General features: G+C 41.5%; 1 protein-coding gene across 2 annotated transcripts in view; it reads right to left on the bottom strand.

The window, feature by feature from the left end:
- The window catches only part of LOC143208960 (protein gustavus-like), a 258290-nt gene extending 249369 nt beyond the window's left edge, over positions 1 to 8921 (bottom strand). Inside the window, exon 1 of one of the 2 annotated variants that reach the window (XM_076424004.1) lies at positions 8328 to 8921. The gene's annotated coding sequence lies outside the window, so the exon portion shown is untranslated. The remainder of the gene's footprint in view (positions 1 to 8327) is intronic. The other variant, XM_076424049.1, reaches the window with a different exon arrangement.
- Between the last annotated feature and the right edge of the window lie 1582 nt (positions 8922 to 10503).

The raw sequence follows: 10503 nt of genomic DNA, 5'->3' as shown, positions 1-10503 counted from the left end.
GTTGCGACTTCGAAGCTAATAAAACGTATATGTACTTATGTATGTTACGCTGCTATCTATCCTACGTACCTATTTCGTAATGTTTTTTTTTTTTAATACAACCAGTTTAAGGTGTAAAATTACAAACTTTGATAATTATTCCTTTGAGTGTTTGTCATGGTGGACCTATGTAGCAAATTTCAAGCTTCTAGGTCAATGGGAAGTACCCAAAAGGTTTTGATGATCTGTCTGTCAGTCAGTCAGTGACAAATTTAACGATTTTTGAGGTCCTGTATCTCGGAACCAACTAATGTTGGAAGATTAATGGTTTGTCAATATTGAGACATGATAGCATTTAACAAGTGTACGAAATTATGTCTCTACATCTGCCTCCAGTGCCGAGTTATAAGCCTCTAAAAACCTGTAAGTTGTTTCGTGTAAAAGGAGATAGTGCGGGAACTTGGCTGGTGCACCATCGTGCACCAAGATTATTCAATTTTTAAGGAGCTTAGAGACGGGCTCACAAGTCCTCGGTCCTTTAGCCTCTTCATAGATCTGTACATACATTTGTTTCCCTGGATCCCTTGGTGAACAGAGGGTTTCGTCTTCGGCATTCAGAATCGTTCAGCCAGTGGAATTCGAGAATCGGAACCGCGTTCAAAGTCGACTTTGACTTTGTCGCCGGTGTCTGCGCGCTCGACTCCGGTCGCTGCTTTGTAACGCGATCCCCGGTATTCAATTGCGAACGACGCGTCCCCGGAAAACACGCTCTTCCATTATTACTTTGCCGGCCAGCTTTTTGTCCGGCCGTTCCATTCATTATTTTATAGTTTCACCGTTGGCCCGGAATGCGTCCGCCAATCAGTGGGCCCCGGCCACCACCCACCCGTCGCTCTAACCGCGTTACTATCGTCGGTCTCTTCCTGCACAGACAACTATCCCCATCAGCGCAGACCTTGCCTGGAAGCGTTCCTGTTGGTTACGGAGCGTGTGCTACCAAAGACAGACAGCGGAAGAGAGATAGAGAGAGAGAGAGAGAGGAAGGCAACGGGTCAATGGCTCGGCGACTGTGACACAGGAGCGATAAGAATCGAACGTGAACTTCGGATCAAGGAAACTTTGTCACGTACATATCGTGGACAGGCTCGCCGGCTTGTCCCTGAAATTCAAAACTGCCGACGGCGAACGTTGCTTCCGAGTTTCTGTGCCTCGGTCGACTTTGTTGTAGACTAGGGCAACTGTACCAATTACTGCGGTATCATGCTTCGATCGTACTTTATTTTAATATTATTTAATATAGAGCTTTATTTTTAATTTGATAAATAATAATATAGATTGTCCCGCACTCCTGAGGCAAATCAATTTCTCCGTACCTGATCGTGTTTTGAGAACGAGAGCAGGATTTCAAACAATGAAATCCAAATCCACATATCGAGTAATAAATCCTTTAAATCGCATTATTGCAAATTCAGACATACTGTATAATAATGTCGATTTTTTTTAATGACACGTTACAGGAATTCAAAAGAAAATCACGCAAGATTATTTGTTAATATCGTACCTGTATTTGTTTAGTTTCGCGCTTGTCCGTTTTTATGTAAATTCTAGGTTAAGACTTTTGTTTTTGTTATGTTTCTTTTAGAGTTTTTATCAGTTCTACTGTAACACAACTGTAAACATTTCTATAAAAGAACCTCGGTCCGTTTATAATAATAATAATAATAATATCAATGTAGCGCACCACCCATCTGAGAACGATTTAATAGAAGAAGATCGCCAAGTTTCCGAGGTTTATACTGTGTGCACAAGTAGCAAGATTTCAAGTAGCATCGCGTATAAAATGAACTGGACCATTTTTGGTAAAATGCGAGATTGTGAACGTAGCTAACGTATTAAAGCCATAGCTCTGAAAATGACTTAGCCCGTCTGAAAACCGCGGCCACCAAACGCACCTATGAGAGATAAAATAGTGGCGCAGGCTCGAAGTTCAAGAGTACGCCGATCTCTTCGGAACTTTTAAAGTAAAGGACATAAAACTGTCAACCCGGAAGCTCGCTTCTGCAATGGCCGATGGTTCGCGTAGTGAAGAAACTTCGGGCGACCGTGGAACTGTATTTCGAATTTTTTCTTCGAGCGGACTTTCGCGATGCATTCTTCCAGGGGAATATCTTGGCGAAATTCGAGGGAAGACGATGTTTGAGACCGGATTAGGTGAACGTCGTTTTAAACAGAGCACGCTCTCGCGTTCAAAGTTCCCCAGGAGGGAGAGGATGAAGCAGTGGAGTCAAGGGAGAGCTCGTAAACGCGCTGTGAACGCAGCCTTATGAGTTTTAAATCGTAAGTTATACCGCGTAAGCGGCGAGGGGTCTGCTTCAGGTTGGCGTAAAGATCCAAGCTGCATTAGACGGAGTTTCGTTGCATCGTCGGAGAGTGTTCTCTCATCGTCTCGGCGGTTTCCCGCTGCGGAAACCAGAAATTCGCCTCTACACCGCTGGCTAAATTAAAAAACCCAACTGGCGCGGGACCGTGGTTCAACTCTCTCACTTGTTCCCCATCGAATCTCGTTAAAATAACTTTTCGCATTATCGCGACCGTCGTGTGCTTTTCCGGAGGGACCGTTTTCCAAAGCGATCGGGAACTGTCGTGGTGCCGCGAACTCGCATGAAAAGTTTATTATTAGGATCGCCGGTCGGAATCGTTCGTTCTTGAAACGCTTTCTACGAGAGGCAAACCGATTTCCAATTACAGAAGCTCCGTTGAGATGCGATTGAGGGTCACGGGACATTAATTCGTTCTAGTCAAGGGTCGGTAGCTATCTGCAATGTTCCACATTAGGTCTAGGATAACTTTTATGTATTACATCGATGAGGTTAAAAAATTCATTTTCATCTAGGTATATTCTAAGTTGTTAAAGTAGGGCCCATAGATTTTAATTTTCCAGTTCGAGTATTTCTTGCGAGTGGATTCTGCGTTCGAAAGTGACTGTCCGAGAGCGATAATCAATTATCGGAGAGCGACAACTTTCTAGCCTCGCCACGAGTGTATACTGTATACGTAATATGTAAAATGATTATCGAGGAGCTGCCTCCGCAGATCGGAACATCTCGTCTCCTAATCTTCGAATACATACTTTCATACCGATAAAAATGCTCGCAAAATCTGCATAAACGTCCAGCAATTGTCGTTCGACCACCGCGTAGCAAACCGGTCGCTTTTAATAGCCGGTATTTACAGTGTTAAAAAGCTGCAGGGTTCCGATACAGTTCCCCCGAGAGAGAGAGAGAGAAAGAGAGAGAGAAACAAAAGAGCGCGCGTGCTCTGCGCGGGGTCTTGTATAATAAATCCAGTCCCAGCAGGAAGTCATGAATCGCGAAACGGAGCGATTATTGGAACAAGACACGTGGCCGATTAACGTGAAATCCGCGTATAAGGCAGCCGTGGAACGCGAAACGAACGGTCACAGAGTTAATAATACGATTACCGTTTTCCCGTTGCACACGAGCCAAAATCGGCCCGCGAAAGATCTGTTAGACTGTTAGACCGATCGGAAAAATCACCGGACACCGGTCCTGAACGGCAAGAATGGCTGGTGGAAAGGCGCTGCGTAAAAAAAAAAAACAGCAACAACGCGGCGGCGGTTGTTCGGTAACGGTTGTTTACGACTCCACGGATAGAGAACTCCTTGCGAAACCCGATTACACGCCGGACACCCGTTTCGCGGTTACTACCGGTTAATTGCTGAAACTCAGCCGGCGATCGCGTTCGTAATATCGCGCCGATGTTTCTCCGCTTTTCTCCACGTTACCACCTCGCAAGCTACGAACTGGAAACTTGTTGTCCGTGGCCAAAATTGAATTTCTGGAGAGTTTCGTATTTTGAAAAGATTCTCGTATATTGATCATTTTAAAGTTGTAGGAATGATCTGTAACTTCTAAAGTTGCTACATATCTTCACAAGCAAGCGAGTTATTCAGGTGATCTGTTTATAACGCCTCACGTTGTATATTTTGGACTTCATAACATTCTAGCTGGGTTAAACCTTAAAATAATTTTAAAAAACGGGTTTCCCGCTCGGTGTACCTCGTTACGCTTGTGTACGCGATGGTTTCGAGACCGTTTCCGGCGACTGAAATCGTTCCCCCGTAAATTGGAACGCGATCCGTTCTCTCTACGGTACGCGCGAAATTGATATTTGATTGCCTTGCAGCATTGTGACGTTATCTCCCGCTGTCTCGCGAATCTCCGGCGAAATTCCGCTGTGCTCGTGCTTAGGTTCGCGCTTATCAGGCCACGGGGAAGTCTTCGGGGAATTCGAAAGGTCGTAAAATCTTTATCCGTAGCTCGCTGATAAAAACGCCGCGTTGTTTCTCCGGCACCACGAACGAGTAAATTTTACGAGCGCCGATCCCACAAAAACCGCCGCGCTATTTCTAAAATCATGGATCGGCAGGCTTCTTAATCCCGGGGCATTTCACGCTAAATCTAAGCTGAACTTCTGTGAGAAGCACGTTCTGTTCGACGCTCCCCGGTTTAGCGTCACGGCATGTGCATTCCTGTTGCATTTGGTGTCTCGGAATCATTTCTACGCGTTAGGGTTTTTATTTACACGTTTGGATCGGAAACAAGTTTGTTCCAGTCCATCAGCTGTGTGGCTGACAACTGCTTACATACATATCTACGCTAAAATTAAAGACAGTAAGGTCAAGATTGTTGATAATAATGTAAATAATATTTTGCAGTATCTATGGAACAGTGTAGATAATGTTATACATAGCAGTAGGTATGTACTGGAACACGATGCAGAAACAAGAAAATAACTATGAACAACTACTTAATTGCAGAACAAGAATCAATCATATACGTATGTAAGGAAAGTACATGGCACTTCCCTAATATTATTTCAATCATCCCGCGTAACAACGATGGTCGGTAAGCCAGACATCCATAGGTACAACAAAGATAATAAGGTGAAGATGATGATGAGAAACACGTGGCAGAAAGGAATGTACTAATGATAACAAAAGAGACTGTGATTATAAGAAATTGTAATTGTAAGAAAGGAAGAACAGAGCGAATAATAAACATTGAATGTGTGTGTGTGTGTGGTGTGTTGTTTCTTTGATTTATAGGTATGATTTGTGATAGAGTAAACCTTAGTTTATAAACTTTAAAATAATAAAAACAATTCAGAGTTTAATTATTCATAAATGTTCCCAAAAAGAGGAATTAATTGAGTAAAAGACTCTTACATATATGTATACAAAATCAGCCAATGATTTTTGTAATGGACTCCTGCAGGAAGCAATCTGGTGTAAATCGTTAACAATGAACGAATTTTTGGGAATTAGTGATAGACCGAATCAAACCTCTTGAATTTAAAAAAATATTTTTTATGTCAGAACGAGCCAAAGATAATAGAAGACAATGAATGTTGTCAACGGAGGCTTTCGAAAATTGATAGCACAGAGCGCGTAGAACGAAGAATCGTATTATGTATGTATGTAAATATATGGGAATCTGCTGTACACGTTAAACGAAGTTCAATTTTGCGAAGTGTATACGAGTGTAGCCGCCAATGTACTTAGGTGGCTAATACCTGTGTGGTTGTATAACGAGACGAATCAAGGATGCCAGCGGAAAAAAACTTCGCCAATTGAACGCAACCGTGGCTAGGCTCGCGCGCCGGCGTACAAAAAGTTGCATGCCGCCGGGACAAAAAAACGGCGAGCCACGGAAAAAATGGCAAATACTATCCGATTTGCATCGACTTAACATTTACCCGTTGCAAACGAGGTCGTAACGCAAAAAGCCGCACGCGTCTAAACGAGACAGAAAGAAAGCGACAAGAAATGCTAGGAGAGGTTCGACAATGCATCTCGCGGCCACACAGTGGGGTATTTGTTCCGAAAAGTCGGAAAAAAGTGGATTTCAAAATTTTGCGTATGTCATTGCGTATAAAAAATAATAAATTACATCATTTATAACACCTTGTCGATGGAAGTCGATGGCACTCCATTATGTATCACGATTTTTCAAGGGTTTCCGATAATGTGAAGAAAAGGTATTTCCAACAAAAGCTGATCAGCATTTAAACGTCTACAAACTTCTACATATGAAATTTCGAAAAAAATGTTGTTTCTAATATAATAATGTTATAGCTGAGGTTAAGACGAATTCAGCGACTTACTGTATTATGACCTTGAGCCCATAAATAACGCCAAAATAGTTTTCTCCGATTTTTCCCCACTGTGCGGCCGTTCGATCGGGTCGGGCATTAAAACGCGACGGGATTTGAAATGCGACAGAGAGCGCCGCGCGGATTTCGAAGGCAATCGAATTTGCCAACGGCTGAAACCCACGTCACCAGATTACGTTACCGTCGTCGCGGCGGACGTTGTGTAATCGTTACTGTCGTTTTGTAAAAACGCGTTTCGACATGCTCCCCGTTCCCGTTACCGGCCCGCGAATCGTTACCGATTTTTCGACCACCGAGCGGATTTCTGTTCGCATTTCTACGCTGGCCAAATGCCCACGCGAACCGTACCTTCACCTTCCCCAAGGATACCGATACTCGAGCTCGAAAGTGCATAATGCAATTCGCTGCGGCGCCTTTTTCAATTCTTTCACTCTCTAGGGTCGAAAGTATCCATTTGTTCATCGATATTTCTCCTAAAAACACGGGATCATTATAATATATATTGCATGAAGCTACTCCTGGTAAAACAAGAATTCATTTGGCAAGAAAATTAAAACAGGAAAAGTTATATTGCCGTTTGGTTTCAGAATATGTACTTTGTATTGCTTTGAAATCAATGATCAATAGCACCTGCTGAATTATTCCTTGTATTCTCAAACATCGCATACATTCCTATAATTTATTAGTGTTATGAATCAATTTGAAGTAAAAAATTGAATACAAAGTGCTATGTACAAAATCTGCAATCTATTAGGAACTCGTTCAACTTGTTTAATAGTGTTTTCTATCGAATGGCTAAGTGGACATTAATGTTAATTTAAAACAGTATAAGCAGGGTTAGGCACATTATGAAACAATCCAAATGCTTTTTCACTCTGTTATTAAAACCATTATTTGTAAACAAGATGGGTACCACACTTTTTGTTGCATCCAAACGCAACGACATAAAGTGTTCATCGATTGAATTACATGAAATAAATAATAAAATCACTTCAACCACTTTTCTGTCGGTTTGCAACATATATTCTGTAACAAGAATTGTTTGTATCGCAAAAATGATATAGCATCAACGCATTCCTATCACCCGCAGCGAGGGCAAATGTTATTAACTATCAATTACTCTCGAGCGCCCACTCAGCGCTTATTATCTCGACGACCAAAACGATCTAAATAAAATTATAATTTCCCTATGGAAAATTTGTATCAACCCAGCAATGGCTTGAAATAACTCGTGTGATGCAGTTAGCGTTACTGACTTTACCAGGAAAAAAAAATAAAATACGCAGGTGTACACTGAGCAGCAGGCAGTTGTCAACAAAGAGTCTAATAAACTTCACGATACAATGAACGATAAACCGCGCGCGACGTTCTTAAAAAATTACCAGGGCTCGTATGGAAAACCCGCGCAGAATTTCGCCCATTTACGTCATCGCCGTGCTCATTATTTTGCGCGTCGCGTCGGTTCGCGAGCGTAAATATTGTCCCGTAGATTTCCGCGTGGTGTTTACGCGCAATAAAGGCGATTCTTATTATAGACAGTCAATCTTTATGCATTTATGGCAAAAATTAGTCGGCGTAATTTCGAACAGTGAACATTCAGAGATACTGTTACATCACTTTCAACCTATTGAACATATTAAGAAAGGAAATAAATCTCTATTTCACTCCGATTTCTTGTAATTCGCATAAAAAATTCTTATTTTGCATAAAGATCCGCTATCTACTTATTACTGTCTATTTAACGGTTTAATTCTTGCTTTAATAATTTGAACAAACTGAGAACGCTATCATCGTGTGTAATCATCGTAACTTTGTCACTGTTTTAAATGGCGCCTACCTATTTTCGTTCCAAATGCATAAAATCCGCAGTCTAATTATCACGGCTGTTATTCCGCATGTAATGTTGCAGCAGAAACGTCCGTTCTGCTGCATTTCCTGGTGCAACACATTCCATCCAGTGTCGCGTCGAATGTCCGCGTGCTGAAACTTGTTTCGGACGTGGATCGTTATCATCGGTGACGAATAATTCCGCGGATGACAGCGAGATCGCGAGGCTAGGTGCGTCGGTGGTACGCAGCTGGAGAAACCAGCTGGCGGGATGACGCGCGGAAACAAGACGAAAAATGCGAAGAAAATTGAAAAGAGAAACTAACCTTGATCGTCGGTCCAGTTTCGAACGCGCGCTCCCGCGACTCGGCCTTCCACGTTTGCCAGGATCTGTTCTGGTTCCACTGTGATATCAAGCACACGGGCGACAATAGTCCTTGGACGAAATCCTGCGCGAGGATCCTCCGTGTCCTTCGCACTACGAAAATCCGTGTGTTTCAGGACCTTCCTTGTCCCTCTCGGAACGTGTCTATCTCTCTTTTTCTTTCCGGCTTTCTCGTTTGCTCACTCTTTCTCTCTCTCTCTCTCTCTTTCTCGCTCGTTCACCGCAACACACGGAAAATGGCAGCCCTACTGCACTCGAGAGCAACGCTTGCCAACCCGCGCACTCACACTACCGTGAAAACGTTCGGAAAAATCGCGTGAATCGAATCGGCCGCGCCTTACAGTATATCGTTTCCGTAACAGACGAGCACAAGATCGATCGTACACGAGATCACGCGGGAAACACGCGTATCAGGGGACAAATACGCGAGAGAAACTTTCCAAAAACCGAGGAAACGATGCAACGAGCCCTTGTTTACGACGCGACTACGCGTACGGTCTGCCGTGCGGATGCGCGCGTCTCGTTGGCATCCCTGCTCTCAACCGCTGATACCAGAATGCATCGCAACCGTGGCGACAGATGGCGGTAACTGACCATGCACGATGCACTTTTCTTTCCACAGTAGAAAATGTGGGTAGACTTTCAAATGTTCGTGAAATTGGATTGAATTTAAATTTTCCACGTAGGTTTAGTTTGCATTAGAAACATGCTCGTAAAAAGGATTTTTGGCGATTCGAAGAAATTTTCTTATTATTTTAGTGTCATTCCCTACCTTACCGAGTTTATGCTTAATGAAAATTAAACATAGTTAGATCCAAATCTAAGCCAGAAACATCAACAAGATACTATTAAAGACTGCCAGAACCTTTGTGCCACTGGCGAGGTACTATTAAAGACTGCCAGCCTCTGTGCTATTCAGCGGCATCGGTAAGTGGGCACTGGTGGGCGCGGGGATAACCTGGAACTAACAGTGATCTGAAATATCAACATCGCTAAAAGTTCCGCCACCGACGAGCAGCGTTGGGCAATAAATAAATTTATTTAAATAAATAATTATTTATATAATGATCTAAATAACAAGTTATTTGTTATTTGGATATATTCAAATAAAACGCAAAAATAATTATCTATTATTTGAGCAAGTCTAAATGAACTTATTTAAAATAATAAAGTTAATTGTTATTTACAAATACAATTTGCAGTTATTATTTGTATTAGCAAATCATAAATTAAATTGTATTTTCATTCACTAATCCACCCTCCGGACGAGACTGACCACTGGCGGTATACCTGAATAGGTTGCTATAGCAGAAAACAAACGCGCACGGATCAGCCCCGAATCGGCCAATTATTTACAACCACCGCACTCCGACAACTTCAACTCCGACAGATGGACAACACGTGCAACAGACCCAAGCAAATTGGTACAAAAAATAGTTGTATTTACGTAAATATTATACATACGGGTAATCACGATATTAATTTCGCCACGTGTTTATTGTATACATATACAAAATACAAGAAATAAGAGAAGACCAAAAACTATTTAATTGATTTCCACCTCAGTCCAAATAATAAATAATCTTTTATTTGCGAATAAGAAATAATAAATACATCACTTTTGGAATTATTTAAATAATTTTTATTTGAATAAAAAGTTTAGTTATTATTTGCAATTAAAATCACACGTTTATTTATTATTTAAAATAAAATTTGCTTTCGATAATCGAAAGCGTGACAGCTTTATGGAGTACTTTGTTGAAGCAGGAGAGGACATGAGCGTGAGTACAAATTACATTTCCAATTATACTATGTTATTGAACATCTTTATTCATATCATTAATGAAAAATTAATAAATAATCAATCCTAATTATTAATTTTCTATTAATTCGGATTCCATAGAAATCGATTTTATTTAATTTCCGTTAAAATTAATTTTGATTTGATATTCAACTTGAATTATTTATTTACTATTAATTCTTATTTAGATTCTGGCTGTTGGTCGACTGAAATTAATGAATTTGTTCTTTGTGTTACAGATTCCGAGGGAAAAGAATCCATGGATGCTACTCGGTGCTTTCTTCAAGGGGGAGAGAATGTGAGTACCAAGATGACA

Source organism: Lasioglossum baleicum, chromosome 1, assembly GCF_051020765.1.
Source record: "Lasioglossum baleicum chromosome 1, iyLasBale1, whole genome shotgun sequence".
NCBI lineage: Eukaryota > Metazoa > Arthropoda > Insecta > Hymenoptera > Halictidae > Lasioglossum > Lasioglossum baleicum.
Note: the sequence above shows the minus strand (reverse complement) of the source record. Positions and strands in the feature narration are given on the sequence as shown.